This window comes from Urocitellus parryii, chromosome 14, assembly GCF_045843805.1.
Source record: "Urocitellus parryii isolate mUroPar1 chromosome 14, mUroPar1.hap1, whole genome shotgun sequence".
NCBI lineage: Eukaryota > Metazoa > Chordata > Mammalia > Rodentia > Sciuridae > Urocitellus > Urocitellus parryii.
Genome location: NC_135544.1, coordinates 48,246,936 through 48,266,044, shown reverse-complemented (window position 1 = coordinate 48,266,044; position 19,109 = coordinate 48,246,936).

Here is a 19,109-nt window from a genome sequence, read left to right as displayed (position 1 = left end):
CAATTAACACTATGATCCCCACCTTGCAGTTAAGAAACTATCTTGTAAAATCAGAACCTTCAATTGGCTCTTTACTGGTCTGATTATCTTTAATGTGTCCTTCCGGTGTCTCCTTTCATAACCTACAATGTTAGAGGATGAAAGACTATATAATTTAAACTAGAGTTTTAAAGTTTTTCTTTCAAAAATAAAATAAAAGCTAATAATGCCCCAATAATTAAAAGTTTGCTGTTCTGTGGAATAGTGTTCTCCTTAAGTTAATTTATTCAATAGCATAACGCTGTGTGTTATCTTTTATTGCAGTTATGAAATAATATACTGTCCACATTATTTTTATTTTATAAAGTACGTAGAGAATCTTGAAACCTGCCAAGAATTAAACCCCACAGGACAACTTTAGAAGTGACAACAGACAACATGGACGGATAACTATGATGTAGCCATCCACCAAATTACATAGTAAACTAATTTCCAAAAAGGACCCAGGATGAGTCGAATTGCATGGGATGTGCTCCAGGTGTAAAAGACATAAACAGAAGTTCAGAAATGCCTACTATTCTATACAGAGCACTCATGTAGTCTATTTCCATGCATAAATACCCTTCAGAGGATAACCAAACCACACAGCATGCATCAGAGGAGTGCAAGATTTTACATGATTTCTAAAGGGAAGTCTGGTGTTTATAGAGTATTTTTAAAACACACAGGTTAAGAGAAAGTCAAAGCACTTAAGAGTTGGAGCACATTTTTTGTTTTTACACATGAAACCGGTTTTGGAGTGGCCTGTGCTGTTACACTGCATGTTCATTAGCGTTGCAGAGATTTCCAGGAAGAACTAATTCAAAGCAACTCAGCCTGTTAAGGAGCAGACGGGCTGGCTCCTCTCCCGGGCTTAAGCGGTGGGCAGGTGGGTGTGGCGGCAACGCACTCTCCTGATTGGCTATGCTGGGAGCGATCAGGTGCCTGAGTTCTCACGCAGAGACTCACAAGAGCACCAGGTCAGGATTGCTAGTGCTTTAGGGAAGCGCCTCCTGTCCAAATTTCAACAAGGTTATCTAGCCAAGGAGAGCTTGAGGCTTGGCTTTTTCCAAAATTGATGCTTCCTTTATAACAGACTCAAAAAGCTTTAGGCCATAACAATTAAGCACTTTATAAACGTTTCACAAAACAATACTCTTGAGGAAGGACACTTGTGCTAGGCATACATTAAAAAGATGTAAGGAAAGTTAAATGTTTATAGCTAATGAAACAACTGACATCCCAGATGTAAATAATCATTATCTACCTACCCAGCTACCTACTTACCGTCTATTGTTTTGATTGACTGCCTGCCATGTTCATTCCTTTCTGCATTTAACCATGACAAAAGTGCCTATAATTGAATAATATTTCCATTGGACAAATGAGGGTAGTTGAAACCACAAAAAGATAAAATTACAGTAACCACAAATCATACAGTGTTTTTTCTTTGATAATCCCAGGAGAGAAAGAAAATGTATTTGGTGTGTTAAACTTTGATGTTGCTGTAATTGCAAACCAGAGAAGGCTGGGAAGCAGATGCTTTTGTACATGCATATTTTAATGCATATTTTATTGTGGTGTTTTTGCTAAACTAAAACATGATGACATGTCTATGTAGGCTCTAATAAGCTGGTTTTGAAGTGGATCTGGTTTCTATTACAAAAAATTATATCTCATGTAGGAAGAAAATATGGCTAATACAAATAATATTTACAAGTACAAAAGTATTTTGAAGTCTATTGACTTTTTAAATAAGGAAAAAAACTAAGATGTTTACTAAAACTAAGGCCTTTGTCTAAGGACTTTTCCTTCAGTACTCACCCACATTATGGGAGATGCCACAAACTGATCAAACAGAGGTGATAAAGCAGAGGTGAACAGCTCTGGATATGGGATCTGAGAATGAAGCTTTCTTACTGAGCAGTAGAGACACAGGTCTTACAGATCCTTTTAATCCATTGCCCAACAAAGCTATGCTGAAGAATCCCAAATAGCTTATTTCTGGAAAGTGAATCTCAGACAGCATTCAATACCTTTGCCAAAGTTGGGTGCCATGATCTGAAAAAGTTATAAGTACAAATAAATATTATATTTAGTCAATTTCCTACTAACGCCTTCCCCCACCAGGACTGAGATAAGGGATCAGGGTAATTTTGTTTGCTTGGGGCCAGGGGAGGGTTGTGGTGTAAAATAGGGTCATGGTGTAAAATAATCTAGATAGGCTTTAAGTCTTTTATTTTTCTTGATGCTTATACTTATACAATTCCTTTTAAAAATAATCAAAAGCCAACAATAGCATATATGTATATATGAAGCCATATTTAATATCAGCATTAAAACATTTATCTGAATAAAGTTAAGAAGAGAAAGCAATGATATTTTTTAGAAAAGAATTTTTAAAACCCAAAAGGCAACATATTACAATGGTATGTCCAAAAGAAGGCTTTGTGGTGAATGGGAGAGGACAGAAGATACCAGACAGATACTGTCACAGAGGAACTATGGGACCAAGAGGCAGAAGGATGTAGGCTTTTTGTTAAGACACAGCCCACAAAATCTAAAAAGAATGTCCCACAAATAACACAATAAATTTAAAGCCCATGTTCATTTATCAGCAAATTCTTTTTTTTTTTCTTGCCAAAAAATAAAACGCAAAACAGAACAACTTATGTACATGTAGGAGATAAAAGAAGGCATGAGTGCATTTTGCTGAGTTTCACCCTTAGTGGTCTGAAGTCAAGCTTGGCCTCAGCCTGGCTGAGCAGAGGATGTGTTGGAGGTGCCCCCTGGTGACTTCCTGGAGCTACTGTCACATCTCTAAAAAGCCATTTTAAGAGCTTGAAAGAATTGACAGGATTAGTAAACTCTAGCATTGTTACTGAGGTTTCCTGTTCCTTTTGTAACATGGTAGAACACACTGGTCTCCCCAGCCCCAGGCTTCCTCCCAGAACACCTAATGGTGCTGGGAATTAGGAAATACTTGATCAATGGGTGGGACATTAACATGGGGGATTATAAATTATAACAGGATGATAAATTTTAATTTTCTACTAGATTTATTTATTTATTTATTTTGGGGGGCGGGTGGTACTGAGGATTGAACTCAGGGTCACTTGACCACCGAGACATATCCCCAGGCCTATTTTGTATTTTATTTAAAGACAGGGTCTCACTGAGTTGCTTAGCGCCTCACTTCTGCTGGCTTTGAACTCTCGATCCTTCTGTCTCAGCCCACCAGCCATTAGAATTACAGGCTTGTGCCATGACGCCCCGCATAGATTTTTTAATTATGAAACTTCAACTATACACACATGTACACACACACACACACACACACACACACACACACACCTTGCTATAATCTAATCTATGTAGGCCAAATCTGGGTTAGAGAAGGGAGGCCAACTTCATTTGACTGGGCACTTTGCTAGCCTCAATTCTTTATCTTCTTTGTTCTAATTAACTCTTGAGTTTAAAAAGTAATAAAATTATTTATCAAAAATAAAATAACAAAATTTCAATCAGCACAAATGTGAATACAATCAAACAAAAGTCTTTCTTTGACCTCTGATTTCCAATCCCTTATTCTTCCCACTGGATAGTTGTAGTTCCTTTGTGTATCCTTCCATAAAAGTCTATGCAAATACAAGCATCAATATGTATGGAAAAGTGTGCATGTCCCTCTCCATTCTCCACACATATATTACTTATTTTTTACAGTAATGTAAGCACATCATAAGCCCTGTTTTGCAATTTGGATTTTAAGTCAATAATGTCTTAGAGATAAACTCATTAAAAAAGATCCCTTTTGGGCTGGGGATGTGGCTCAAGCGTAGCGTGCTCGCCTGGCATGCGTGCGGCCCGGGTTCGGTCCTCAGCACCACATACCAACAAAGATGTTGTGTCCGCCGAGAACTAAAAAAATAAATAAATAAATATTAAAAAATTCTCTCTCTCTCTCTCTCTCTCTCTCTCTCCCCCCTCTCTCACTCTCTCTTTAAAAAAAAAAAAGATCCCTTTTTTCTTTCTTTTTACAGTCACATAAGAATGATGGTTCTTATAATACAAGTGGAAGAAATGTTTTACAGTAGAGGGGGTTGAGAGAGAAGAGGGGAGGGGAGGGGAGGGGAGGGGGGATAGTAGAGGTTAGGATAGAGAGCAGAATTCATCAGACACTAGAATGGCAATATGTAAATCAATGGAAATGAATTGATGTAACTGATGTGATTCAGCAATCTGTATACGGGGTAAAAATGGGAGTTCATAACCCTTTTGAATCAAACTGTGAAATATGATATATCAAGTTAGATGTAATGTTTTGAAAGACCAACAATAAAAAAAAAGTTGATACCATGTAAATTAAAAAAAAAAAAAAAAGAATGATGGTTCTTGGGCTGGGATTGTGGCTCAGTGGTACAGTGCTTGCCTGGTAAGTGTGAGGCACTGGGTTTGATTTTTAGCACCACATATAAATAAATAAATAAATACATACCTACATACATATCCATTGACAACTAAAATAATATATATTTTTTAAATGATGGTTTTATCATAATTGAATTAATCAGACACCTATTCATAGATGTCTTTGGTAATATAAGCTATGCTAAAATGGGCAAGACAATTTCTTTGAAATTATTGAATTAAAAATATGAATTTTTATCATTTTAATAAATAAAGCTGCTTGGCCTCCCATGAAACTGCACGAGTCTACATTTCCATCTACTGTGCAAGAGAGTGATTATAGACATTCTGTCCATTACTGTGTATTACTGAACTATTTAATCTCTTTTAATCTAGCAAATTATATATTTGCTAGATTAAAAGAGATATTTCCTATGCAGTATATATATAAGAAAATGGTCTTATATATTTTATATATCAGCAATAATAGTAACCCTCATATAGCACTTACTATGTACTAGCTGTTGTTCCAAGAGCTTTACATATATGAACTAATTTAATATATAATAGTTTCATATACTAAAACATAATTCATACATGCAATTCATCCATTTAAATTATACAAGCAAGTGGTTTTTGTTATATTCGAGGGATGTGCAGCCATCAGCAATTTGGAACACTTTAGTCACCTCCAGAGAAGCTCTATAGCATAGCTGTCACTCCAAACCACCCATGCACTTCAACCCTGCAGCCATAATCTGCTTTCTGTCTCTGCAGATTTGCCTATTCTAGACATTTTCTATGCAAGAATCATATAACGTGTGGTTTTGAAATAGACTTATTTCACTTAGCACATTATTTTTGAGTTTACCCATGTTGAAACATGTATCAGTACTTCATTCCTTATTGTTACCAAGTAATATTGTATTATTGAATCCATCTACTACGTTTTATTTATTCATTTATCACCCGATGGACATTTGGGTTGGTTCCAATTAGGGCTATTTGAATAATGCTACTATTTATGTACAAGCTCTTGTATGAACAATATATTTGCAATTCTCTATGAGTATATATATATGGAGTGAGATTGCTTGGTAATATGGTAACTAAGTTTTTGAGGAACTGCCAAACTTTGGGTATCTTTCTCCCATTGAATTTTCTAGATTTTCCCTCTAATCATTTGTTAGTGGTAAAACAAATTTTGTTGAAAAGTAGTGTTGATGTCTTGATTATTGTATTTAAAGCATAACGTTATTTTATATCTGGCTATTGCATGAAATCATAGTCTCTCAAAAATTGAGAATGAAATTTCATTCAGTCTTCACATCTTTATCACCAAACAGAGGTAGATATCAGAGTAAGGGACTCAAACACTGATGTCAACAAAGCTTAAATAGAGGAAAGACGTAAAGGTTTGAAAGGTGAAAACAGATATATATTTATCTTCCAGATCATTGTCTAGTTTCCTTGGCAAGATGGTTAAATAAAAGAGCTAGGATTGGAAGGATAAACTGAACTCTTTGTCGCCTGAAAGAAGTTGATATGTGAACAAACACACAGCATGGTCCTATTCATAAATGAAGTCAGTGGAAGCCCTCAGAACCAATAAAAGCGGGCCTAGAGCTGATCTTTTAATGGTTGTAAACATCTGTGATTGTGTGGTAGTGTTTTTGACTTCCTTTACGTGACTTGGATAAGTTACAGCAACTAATAAAATTTCATGGGTTCCTTTTGTCTCCTACTTGAAATGACGCATTAGTGTAAAACTAACTGCCATTTTTCTGAATGTTTATGAATGTTTTTGTCATCACTGGTCGAGTACTGTTTTATTAAAAAAAAATCTTTCTATATTGTTTAGTCTCAGTTCCAAAACCTTTCTCTCAAGGTATTTAAATGGTCTAGTAACAATACACTTGTGCTTATGGACAGGCTTCACAGATGCCAAGGTGCAGGCAGTAAGAGCAGAACTGAATATCTGCCCGGGGCCTGACCTTGACTCTCAACCACCAGGGAAAATTAGTACACAAACCCATCTTCCTCTCAGGACAGAGGGAGTGGACTGACCCATGTCCATACTACAGCACAGCCATCCCACGCCTAGGGCACACTCTCTCCTGGACCTACTCTTTGGATCATTTCATGTTACAGAAGGTCAACCCAGTGGATTTATTACTTAATACCAATGTAAGAGGTTAGAAATCTGCCAGGACCTTGAGCCTGCATTGTTAAGGGCTTTCTCTAGAGGCCCTGAACCCATCTGTCTGAGTGACTGGCCTGGAGAAATGAGACAGTTTCACTAGCTCAGTCCTGCCTGAATGAGGGAGTCTTTTCTACCTTACACTTCAGTTCTGGAAGCTCCAGGGAAGAAAATCTCCAAGAAACTAAATCTCAGGAGAACTCAATAGAGGGGAGGACTGACAATAGGCAGCAAGGAGACCCCAGAACCCCAAGCTCTGGGCCTATTTCTGGTGGCCAGGCTCCTGCTTCCAGGGATCACTTTGACCTCCACAGTCTCAGATATCCTAAGGTAGAATGTCCTTCTCATTCAAGTATTCTAAATCCCTATATGTAATGGACTACAGCTGGCTGAGAGCAGCTGGTGAAATTTGACTATTAAATATCCGTGAATTTTGCAAGCAGGTCAACAGCACTAGTAGCTAGAAATAAACTCGAGTGAGCATTTACACCACAGAAATCAGTGCAAGAAAGGGCTTTTGACCCTGAAGAGAGCTGGCTATTAAATATTTACAAGCAAACCACTGATTCCTACTTATAAAACCTTGATACAAAGCAGTGGTTCTCAACCAGAAGTAATTTTGGCACTCAGGTGACATTTGGCAATGTACAGAGACATAAAACTGGCTGTCAAAATTGTTGAGGGGTGGGGTGGGGGGATGCTGCTGCCATCTAGTGATCAGAGATGCTGCTAAACATCATCGTCCCACACAAAGAATAAGAAGTATCCAGCCCCCAATGTCCTTGTGCTAAGGCTGAGAAACTCAGGCATGAATCTGGAGATTATGGTGCACCTTATTCATTAAGACTAAAACAGACTCTCAGCGGCAGAATGCACCAAGATGCGCTTCTAATTCTTCTCTTCTTCCTGCACAGAAAGGCTCGCATGACCTCTTGACAATGATTGCTAAAGCTCATGTCATTAAAAGTGATCTTGGCAATAGGATTCCCCTGGCATTTTCCCGTTCCCTCCTTCAGTCCCTTTCCTTAACCCTACTCATCTTCCTTTGATTTTAATGAGATCCACTCCCACAAACCTTTCTTTTCTTTTTTTCCTCTCTAGCTTGCACAGATGAGAGAAAACTTTGCTTTCTGAGATTGGTTTATTTGGCTTAACAATGTTTCCAAGTTCCATCCATTTTCCCACAAATGATATAATTTCATTCTTCTTTATGGTGAATAAAGCTGAATTGTGTGTCTATACCACATTTTCTTTGTTCATTCATCCACTGTTGGATACCTAGACAGGTTCCAGAGTTTGGTGACTGTGGAATGTGCTTCTGTTATAAATATGGGTATGCATGTGTCACTATAGCATGCTTATAATCTGCTGATTTTAACTCTTTTTTTCTAATTTTTTTTAAAGAGAGAGAGAGAGAGAATTTTTTTTAATATTTATTTTTCAGTACTTGGCGGACACGACATCTTTGTTTGTATGTGATGCTGGGGATCAAACCAGGGCCGCACGCATGCCAGGCGAGCGCGCTACCGCTTGAGCCACATCCCCAGCCCATGATTTTAACTCTTTAGGATTGATAGTGAGGAGTGGTACTGTTGAGCCATATGGTGGTCCCATGCCTAGTCTTTTGAGGAACCTCCATACTGATTTCCATAGTGGTTGTACCGCTTTTCACGTTTACAGGTTTTTGTGGGGACGTGTGTTTTTCACCTAGGTGTGGAACATGGTAAGCTGAGTCATGTGGTAAGCTTATGTGTGGTCGTGTGAGGAAGTACCAGACTGCTTTCCAAAGTGGCTGTACCCTTTCCATTTCCACCATCAGTGTTTCAGAGTTCTGACTTCACTACATCCTCACAAACACTTGCTATCATCTGTCTTTTGATTATAGACACCCTAGCCAATGAGGAATGGTATCTCATCAGAGTTTTGATTTACATTTACCTGAAAACTAATATTGCATTGTTTCAACACCATAGGTTGAAAAGACTACACTTTTCCCCCATTTGAAATGCTTAACATTTTTGTTGAAAACCAACTGACCTGATATGTTTGGATTCTCTATACTCCCTATTCCTTCCTCCCTCTCCTCCTCCCTTCTTTTCTCTCTTCTCCCTTTCTTTCCTTCCTTCCGTAGCATTATGTAGTTTATTTTTGCAATACTCAGGCATACATACATTTTTATTACACATAATTTGTAAAATCAGAAAAGTGAAAGGCTAACCAAATATCATCTTACCACCCAGTCATAAATATTGATAAAATCTGGCTATATTTCCTTCAAAAGTCTTCTTTTCTGAGAAAATACATTTAGACTCATAAAATGGACATCTTGAAATCCATTATCTTTTGATTTAATAGCTGTATATTATTATTTTTTTTTATTGGTCGTTCATAACATTACATAGTTCTTAATACATCATATTACATGGTTTGATTCAAGTGGATTATGAACTCCCACTTTTACCCCGTATACAAATTGCTGTATCACATCAGTTACCCTTCCATTGATTGACATATTGCCTTTCTAGTGTCTGATGTATTCTGCTGTCTGTCCTATTGTCTACTATCCCCCCTCCCCTCCCCTCCCCTCCCCTCCCCTTTTCTCTCTCTACCCCTTCTACTGTAAATCATGTCTTCCATTTGTATTCTCTTGACTTACCCCTCCTTACCTCTTATATGACATTTTGTATAACCCTGAGGATCGCCTTCCATTTCCATGCAATTTCCCTTCTCACTCCCTTTCCCTCCCACCTCTCATCCCTGTTTACTGTAAATATTCTTCTCAAGCTCTTCGTCCCTACCCTGTCCTTGTTTACACCCCTTATATCAAAGGAGTCATTTGGTATTTGTTTTTTAAAGATTGACTAGCTTCACTTAGCATAATCTGCTCTAATGCCATCCATTTCCCTCCAAATTCTATAATTTTGTCATTTTTTAATGCAGAGTAATACTCCATAGTGTATAAATGCCACATTTTTTTTTATCCATTCATCTATTGAAGGGCATCTAGGCTGGTTCCACAGTCTTGCTATCGTGAATTGAGCTGCTATGAACATCGATGTAGCAGTGTCCCTGTAGCATGCTCTTGTTAGGGCTTTAGGGAATAGACCGAGAAGGGGAATAGCTGGGTCAAATGGTGGTTCCATTCCCAGCTTTCCGAGAAATCTCCATACTGCTTTCCAAATTGGCTGCACCAATTTGCAGTCCCACCAGCAATGAACAAGAGTGCCCTTTTCCCCGCATCCTCTCCAGCACTTATTGTTGTTTGACTTCCTAATGGCTGCCAGTCTTACTGGAGTGAGATGGTATCTTAGGGTAGTTTTGATTTGCATTTCTCTGACTGCTAGCGATGGTGAGCATATTTTCATGTACTTGTTGATTGATTGTATGTCCTCCTCTGAGAAGTGTCTGTTCAGGTCCTTGGCCCATTTATTGATTGGGTTATTTGTTATCTTATTGTCTAATTTTTTGAGTTCTTTGTATATTCTGGTTATTAGGGCTCTATCTGAAGTGTGTGGAGTAAAGATTTGTTCCCAGGATGTAGGCTCCCTATTTATCTCTCTTATTGTTTCTTTTGCTGAGAAAAAACTTTTTAGTTTGAGTAAGTCCCATTTGTTGATTCTATTTGTTAACTCTAGCGCTATGGGTGTCCTATTGAGGAATTTGGAGCCCGATCCCACAGCGTGTAGATCATAACCAACTTTTTCTTCTATCAGATGCCGTGTCTCTGATTTAATATCAAGCTCCTTGATCCATTTTGAGTTAACTTTTGTGCACGGCGAGAGATAGGGATTCAGATTCATTTTGGTGCAAATGGATTTCCAGTTTTCCCAGCACCATTTGTTGAAGATGTAATAGCTGTATATTAAACCAAGCATAACCATAGCTATAATCAAGCAGGACGTGGCTATATGGCAAGATCATCTTACACTGCAGCACAGTTTTCTTAGGTTTTTTTTTTTTCACTTTTAAAATTTTGTTCTTTTTAGATATACATGACTGCAGTGTGTTTTGACATATTATACAATGTGGAATATAATTTCCCATTTTGCGGTTGTACATTTTGCGGTTACACTGGTTGTGTATTTATATATGAACATAGGAAAGTTAGGTCCAATTCATTCTACTGTCTTTCCTATCCCCATCTCCCCTTCCTTCCCTTCATTTCCCTTTGTCTAATCCAATGAACTTTGATCCCCCCCACTCCGACTTATGCATGTTATTATCTTCATGTCAGAAAGAGCATTCAGCCTTTGGATTTTGGGATTGGCTTATTTCACTTAGCACGATAGTCTCCAGTTCTATTCAATTACAGGCAAATGCCATAATTTCATTCTTCTTTATGAATATATTCTTTGTGAATATATGCCACATTTATCTATTCATCTGTTGAAGGGCACCTAGTTTGGTTCCATAGCTTAGCTATTGTGAATTGAGCTGCTATAAATATTGATGTGGCTGTGTCACTGTACTATACTGCTTTGAAGATTTGGGGGTATATGCTAGGGAGTGGAGTAAGTGGGTCAAATGATGGTTCTACTCCAAGTTTTCTGAGGAATCTCCATACTGCTTTCCAAAGTGGTTGCACCAACTTGCAGTCCCACCAGCAACCTATGAGTGTACCTTTCTCCCCACATCCTCACCAACATTTACTGTTATTTGTATTCTTGATAATTGCCATTCTGACTGGAGTGAGATGGAATCACCTACAGTGTGTAAGGCCAGAGGTGACAGAAATATGCCATATACTCAATTAAAAACTTGAAATGTGTCAATATTGATGTCAATTCAAATAAAAATAAAAATGGAGGAAATATTCGTCCTTGAAATATAAGTGCGCGTACACGCATCCCACAGCCTTCAAGGGCAATGCCTCAAGTACATGCACAAACCAGGGAAGACTGGGTTTAACTAAAACCGTATGCTGCCTCAACCTAAAGCAATTTCTGATTAGAACAGAAGAAAATAAAACCTGTTAGGGATGATTGTTACCTTTAGTTTCTAAGGCTCTTTTATAGAAATGTCCTGCACATAGTTAAAAAATGTGAGACTCCCAGAACCAGCAATGTATGATCAGAATCAAGAGATGAAAACATACAATAAAGTACAGATGCTCAGATGACCCAGAAGTCAGTGCTAACAGATGAAGACTTCACTGTAGCCAATATGAATATGTTAGAGATATCAGTGGGAAAAACTGGATAAAACATGAAAAGCTATATAATTTAACAGAGGATTATAGGCTGTAAAAAGAATCAGGGGCTGGCGCTGTAGCTCAGTGGTAGAGCACCTGCCTTATACATGTGAGGTAATGGGTTCAATCCTCAGTACCACATAAAAATAAATAAAGATATTATGTCCATCTACAACTAAAAAAAAAAAATTTTTAAAGAATCTAATGTGCACTTTAGAACTTCAAATAATAATAACTCATTGGATGGTTGAATAGCAGATCAATACAGCAGATAACAAAATTAGTGAATTTGAATTCAGGACAAGAGAAAATATCCATGCTGAGACATAGAAATAAAAAAAATAATAAAAACATCAATACATACCATGCTTTCGTGCAGCTTGGGAGCTAAGGGTGGTTTTTGTGTTTTTAAGAGGGTTGTTTTAAAGGTCTGTGAGTCAAGTAATTGAGGTCCCAGAGGAAAAGAGAAAAATATAGACAAAAGCAATATTTGAAGAAATAATGGATGTAATTTCCAAAACCAATGAAACATATCAATTTGCATATAAAAAAATCAATCCTTTTTAAATTCTCTGTATTTCTGTGTTTTGACATCTGAGGCCTGGCTGACCCTGTCAAGGATGTCCCTTGTGGGTTAGCCAGTTCCTAGAAACAGGAGCATTCCAACAAGTATGCCTTTCACATGACCAACCCAGAGCGTACACCCCACAACCTCCTCCACCAGATTCTCACACTTCAGGCCACTATTCACCTGCCCTAATCAGGTGAAGTTCCAGACAACTAGGGACAACCCCTTTGTCCCAGAGAGAGGGGACAAAGTTATTCCCAATCCTAAGCCTGCTTACCCTGCCTCACCCATTCCTTTCCATGAAAGCCAAAATAAAAGCTGTTATCCATATTGTCCCCACTCCCTCTGCCTCCAGGCCAACCCTGGTGCCTTCGCACGGGGTCTCTATGTGTCCCTCTCCTACTGGGAACTGTGACAAACTGTCTTCAGCAGCAGTTGTCTCCTAATGTTGGTTTCACTGCTGTCAGAATAAAAATAATAAATAAAACCTACACTTTATAATACCAGAGATTCCATAAGTTTGAGAACTCTACAGCAGTGTCATATAAAGAAAAGCATAGGTGGGCACAGCACATCAAATTGCTAAACGCTAAAGACAAAGAGGACATCTTAGATGCAGCCAGAAGAAAAAACATTTATAAGACTAACGGCTGGATTTTTCAACAGGAATTATGGAAATTAGAAAGAAAAATTAAAAAGACAACTTTAAAGTGCTGATGCAACTAAGAAAGGCAGAGAGAGAGGGGAAAGAGGCACGCAGAGATGAGCCTGCAACCTAGAATTCTCTACCCAGAGTTAGAAATAACGAGGGACCACAGGAAATCAAGCAGGTTCTGGAAAGTGGGTGGGAGAGACCCAACAACTCCTGGCAGGAGGGCGGGCTACGAGCACTTGGCCAGCAAGAGCACCTGGCTGCTTGCTTAGAACTCTAACCTAATGCAGAGCTGCCTTCACTCTGATTCACTACGCGATTGGCTAATCTTAGCATTAAGGCGGGCATAAAGGAAGGGCTTCAGTTGGATCCAATTGCTGACTTCTGGGTCATCTGTGTTTCTGTACTTTTATTGTATGTTTTTAACTCTTGATTCTAATCACACATTGCTGCTTCTTGGGAGTCTTGCATTTTTAAACTGCGTGCAGGACCTTTTTATAGAAGAGCCATAGAAACTAAAGGTATTAAGCATCCCTAACAGGCTTTATTTTCTTCTGTGAGATGAAAATATTCTGAAAATGGACAACCTTTCTATTTCGCACACTAGCAAAAGCTGCCTTTTTAAATGAGACAAACTACAGATATTTTCAAGCAAACAAAAGCTGAAGGACTATGTATCCGTGTATCCACACTGCAAGAAATATTAAAGAAAATTCTTAAACCTGTGTATATTATATTACAGGTTATTGATCAAATTAGAGTCTATCAGAATAGGACCCATGACCAAACTGGGCCTGTGACCTGTTCACATATAGCCCAATGAGTCAAGGATGGTTTCTATATTTTTAAGGGGTTGTAAGAAACAAAGAATATGCAAGAGGCTGTACAGGGCCTGGCAGAGGCTGAAATACCCAGTGTCTGGCCCTTCCTGGGACTACTTCGCTGACCTCAGCACTGAACCTTCCCCTGGTGGCACCTCCTGTGACGGAGGAACACAGTTGCAGTTAAATGGTAAAAGAGGTGCTTCAAACAACACAGTTCCTCACTTCAGAAAGCATCTATAAATTGATGGATTAAAAGCATGATATTTTAAAATTTCTTTCTGTCTTCTAATTCTTACTTCATATCCACGTGAATAATAAATTTCTGGGCGATACCCATATTCTTCCTTTTATTTTTTTCCAGTTAATTTCTTAGAATCCTTTCATATCTACTTATACCATAAATATTTTCTATAATTTTTTTACATTTTTTCTCATTTATTTATTTTTTAATTGGTGCTTTATAGATACATAAAGGTGGAATTTACTACCGTGTATTTATATATGCACATAGGGTAATTTTGTCAAATTCATTCCTAATTTTCTCCTCTTTTCCATCCCCCCTCCTCAATTTCCTTCTTCTACTCCACTGATCTTCCCTATATCTTTACAATATCAAACCTTCCCCCTTTTTTCTCTCACTTTCCTCTTACTTCCCCATATGAGAGAAAAAAATTTTACCTTTGACTTTCTGAATCTGACATACTTCACTTACCATAATGTTCTCCAGTTCTATATGTTTACCAGCAATGCTGCCATTTAATTTTTCTTTATGGATGAGTGTGTGGATGAGTGTGTGTGTGTGTGTGTATGTGTGTCGAATTTTCTTAATCCGTTTATCTGGGCTGGTTCCATATCTTGGCTATTATGAGTTACAGTGCTATAAACATTGAGGTGGCTGTATCAGTATAATATGCTGATTTTAGATTTTTTGGATAAATACCGTGGACTGGGATAGCTGGGTCATATGGCAGTTCCATTCCTAGTTTTTTTTTTTAATATTTATTTTTTAGGTGTAGATGGACACAACACAATGCCTTTATTTTTATGTGGTGCTGAGAATCAAACCCGCTCCCGCCCGTGCCAGGCGAGCGCTCTACCTCTGAGCCACAATCCCAGCCCTGCCATTCCTAGTTTTTGAGGAATCTTCATACTGCTTTCCAGAGTACGTGTACTAATTTGCAGTCCCACCTTTTTCCTCACATCCTAGTCAGAATTTATTATTATTGTGTTCTTGATAATTACCATTCTGACTGGAGTCAGATGAAATCTGTGAAGTTTTGATTTTTTAAAAAATTTTAATGAACTTGACAACTCATTAACATTCATTCTAGAAAACAGCTAAGTGTGACTTAGTTGTCTTCATGTTGCTGAAAGCTTGGTCCTTATCCCTGATGCCAATCCAATAACAAGGACACGATTTTGAGAAAGAAAAAAAAAAAAGAGGATTTATTGTTTTGCTAGCAAAGGAGAAACACAGAGGACTCCTGTCCCAAAGGTTGTGATTTTGCCCATCAGCAGGAACAGAGGGTTTTTATAGAGGTGATTCAGAGAAAAAAAAAGATTAGGGAGGACAGGTCAGAAAGGATAAGTTTAGGGAAAAGATTGGGAAAAAAAAAAAAAAACATGTAAGTTTCAAAGTCACGAGAGATATAGTCAAAGCATCAAGTGAACCCTGTTACATTCACACAATTAGTTTTGTCTTTTCTCTATTTCCTATCTCTCTTACTCTCACTTTTGCTCTCTAGAGAGTTACCAAAAGCTGGGTCCTTGTTCCCAATGCCAGTCCAGTAACAAGAACAGTTTTGAGAAGAAGTTTTTATTGCTTTGCTAGTAAAGGAGAAACACAGATGACTCCTGTCCCACAGGCTGTGATTCTGTCCATCAGCAGGAACACAGCCTTTTAAAGAGGTGATTCAAAGGCTACAGGTCCCACAGGCAGGCTGCACGTGTTTTCTGTTGGAGTTGTAATTCACTTGTTAATTTCTGAGAGAGTCTTTTCTGAGGTCTTCTAGTACTATCCCCAGAGTCTGGATTACTTTATTCCTATGGTGGACAGATAACTGTTAGGAAGGGGAAGAAAGGTAATCCCGTTTCTCCTGAGATTAGGAAGGGGGAGAGATTAGGGAGGATCAGGGGAGAGGAAGAGAAAGGCATCCATTATAAAAATCAATTGCAGTGGCCGAGAGGCAAGGGCTCTATTCAAAAGCATAGAGTGTACCACTGTTCCTCTCCTAATCTTCCTCCATCAAGTGTGCACACAGACCAAAACAAATGAACCCTGTAGTGACATGTTTTTATACTTAATTGGGTGACTTTCGAAATCAGTTATTTATTGACCATCTACTAGGGATGAGAAATGTTCATAAACTTAGAACAAATCTTCTGTTATGCTTAGCAACATACTGGAAGGGACTGGGAATGCTATAAGGTCCTTGCTTAGCATCTCGAGTGACAACTGCCATTTTAAGGAAAAAGTTGCGCTTTCCTGCCCAAGGGCCTTTCTGAGAAAGGCTCACCACTCCCTCCTACCAACCCAACCCCTAACCACCTGCATTAGGACCGCCCAGCTCTGATTCCCGAGCCTGCCCCCCACAAAGGTCCCAGAACCCAAGCCTGTTTGCCTCTCTTCACTGTAGAGAGGTGGCCTTTATTTGTCAGCTCTGACTAATCAACTTTCGTGTGTATCTCTGCCTGGTGTCTTTCTTGCTTACCCCTCTCTCGTTCCTTGCTTTCCCTTCAATAGGAGACCCATTATCAATACAACCCACAATTCCTCGTGAAGGTGGGGTCCTAGAGACCTCTTAAAAGTCCCACCTGCTCCCACTTCTTAGTATCTGATCATGGGGATTAAATTCCAATCGAGTTTTGGAGGGCACCAACCACATGTCCAAGCCCTGGCACCAGGACTTGTCCCCTTGCTCCCTGCCTGCTTTGCGCTCTCCCTGTATCTCTAGTTCTTCTCCCTCGTCAGCCCCAGGCCCTCCTCTCCTCCAGTGATTTCCAGACACACCTCTCATGAGGAGCAGAAGGTCACACTCAGTCAATTGAGAGGCCTGGCTCTGGGCCTGGCCCTGTCCTCACTCCCTGCAGATGGGTCTTGTGGAGAGGCAGTTCTCTGGGACACCCCCCACACCCCCCCCCACCCCGCCATGGCTGTTCTCTCTGTTCTTTTAGCACTCACATTTTGAAGTTTAACATTTATTTCAACAACTATCTATTCTCTTTCCCCTCAAGACTCCTAGTTAATCCAACCAGAGTTAAAATAATCAAACACACTGCTACTCAAGGAGTGGCCCTTGGACAATCACTTGGGTGTCACTAAGAAGCTGTTAGGAACCTCAGTACTGCCTCCCACCCTTTCACCCCCCCCATCCCCCGACTCACCATTACAGTCAGAATCTGTAATTCAGTGAGGTTCCCAAATGATTTGCCTGACTTAGAAGTACTCACTTGGGTGGGAGGGCGGAGAAGAGCTTTTGGGCTCTCAGTTCAGAGCTTGGGAGCACAGTTCCAGGCAGCCTGAGGGTACAAGTCCTGCCTGACAGGAGTGATGGAGAAGGTCCAGCAGATTCAAGGAAGCCCCCCCCCCTTTTTTTTTAATCATTGACGTCAGTAGCCTCAGAGCTTCCTCCTGATGCTACACCTGGAATGGTGCCCCAGTGCAAGATCCAGGGACTTCTCTCACCAGCAACAAAAGAGCCACAGATACCTCCTGGGAAAGTAGAAGCCAGCGACTAATGAACTCAAGGAAAACGGGCCTCATGGTCCTTCCTGCCTCTTGGAGATTTGCTCTTCCTACAAATATCCTTCTGTCCCTTCTCTGGCCTCACAGTTCTCCATTCTGTCCTTCCAAAGGGGAATGTTACTGGGATAGATTCTGTCCTCGGCTTCTTTCTGATTTTGAGTTTAGCATTCCTTTTTTTTTTTTTTTTTTTTGAGGGGAGGCATTTACTGGGGATTGATCTCAGGGGCACCCGATCACTGAGCCACATCCCCAGCCCTTTTTTGTATTTTATTTAGAGACCGGGTCTCACTGAGTTGCTTAGTGCCTCACTTCTGCTGAGGCTGGCTTTGAACTCACAATCCTCCATCCTCCTATCCATCTGGGATTGCAAGCCACTGTGCCCAGCTTGAGTTTGGCATTCTTAGCAGATTTTTCCTGAAATAATACTCACTGAACGAGATGATTATCAAAGCCTAGTAAAGGTAGCCAAGATAATCTGACATAAGATCCTTGCTGTGTCCTGGCTTCTGTCTTGATACCAAAAAGAACGCTGCTCTCTTTCCTACCTATGGATTCCCCTACAGAGGGGGCTGGGGCAGAAACTACCACCATTGCTAAACCTGGGCAAGAAGGTGAGAGATTGCATTTAGTTAATAATGAAGAAGTAAACTCTAAATTTCATATTATCTTAAATTACATATTATCTTAAATTATTATCTCAACCTGCTCTTCACCATACAAGAGAAACAGTGTTAATTAGTACTTTGTACTGCAAAAAATACTTTGAACTGCAAAAAATGAGCACTATGTGGGAGAGTTGATAAATTTTACACTTTAGTCCCTCAGAATTTATGTCCTCTTGTTTGTCACTTTATTTGAATAAGCTTTGATATCTGATTTCCAAGTCATAATAAATTTGAGAAGAAAAACAACTATGACTGCTATTTGCAATGAAGGATGCAGTTTAAAAGTAGAAATCCTACACGTTCACACACACACACACACACACACACACACACACACACACACATACACACCAGTAGTTTGGGACCATTTTATACAGAGGCAAAGATCCATCTTCTGGCCCTGAGAGTCTTCTAATATTACAATTCAGTATCCCATTGATATGCTTAACAATAATGCTAAGTCATGCCCCAAATTGAACAAAGTAATATAAAATAAAAATAAATATAATATAATAATATAAAATAAAACAAAAATAAATAAAATTTAAAAAATCCAAAAAGGCACTTAAGCGTAAATTATGGTTTAGCAGTAAAAAGCTATAATTATAGCATAAAGGTAATTTATACAAATATCCCCTAAAATAATTCAAATAAAAATTTGAGGTACTATTCAAGGATTCTGACTAAAGTCTTACAGCATATTACATATTATATAAATTTTGAAGTTTTTAAAGATTCTCATATACATTTTCTCTTATCCAAATAGGTTGACAAAAACTTGAAATGAATTTGATTAAACTAGTAAAGGAAGATAAATAGAATTTAAACACAAGGCAAGG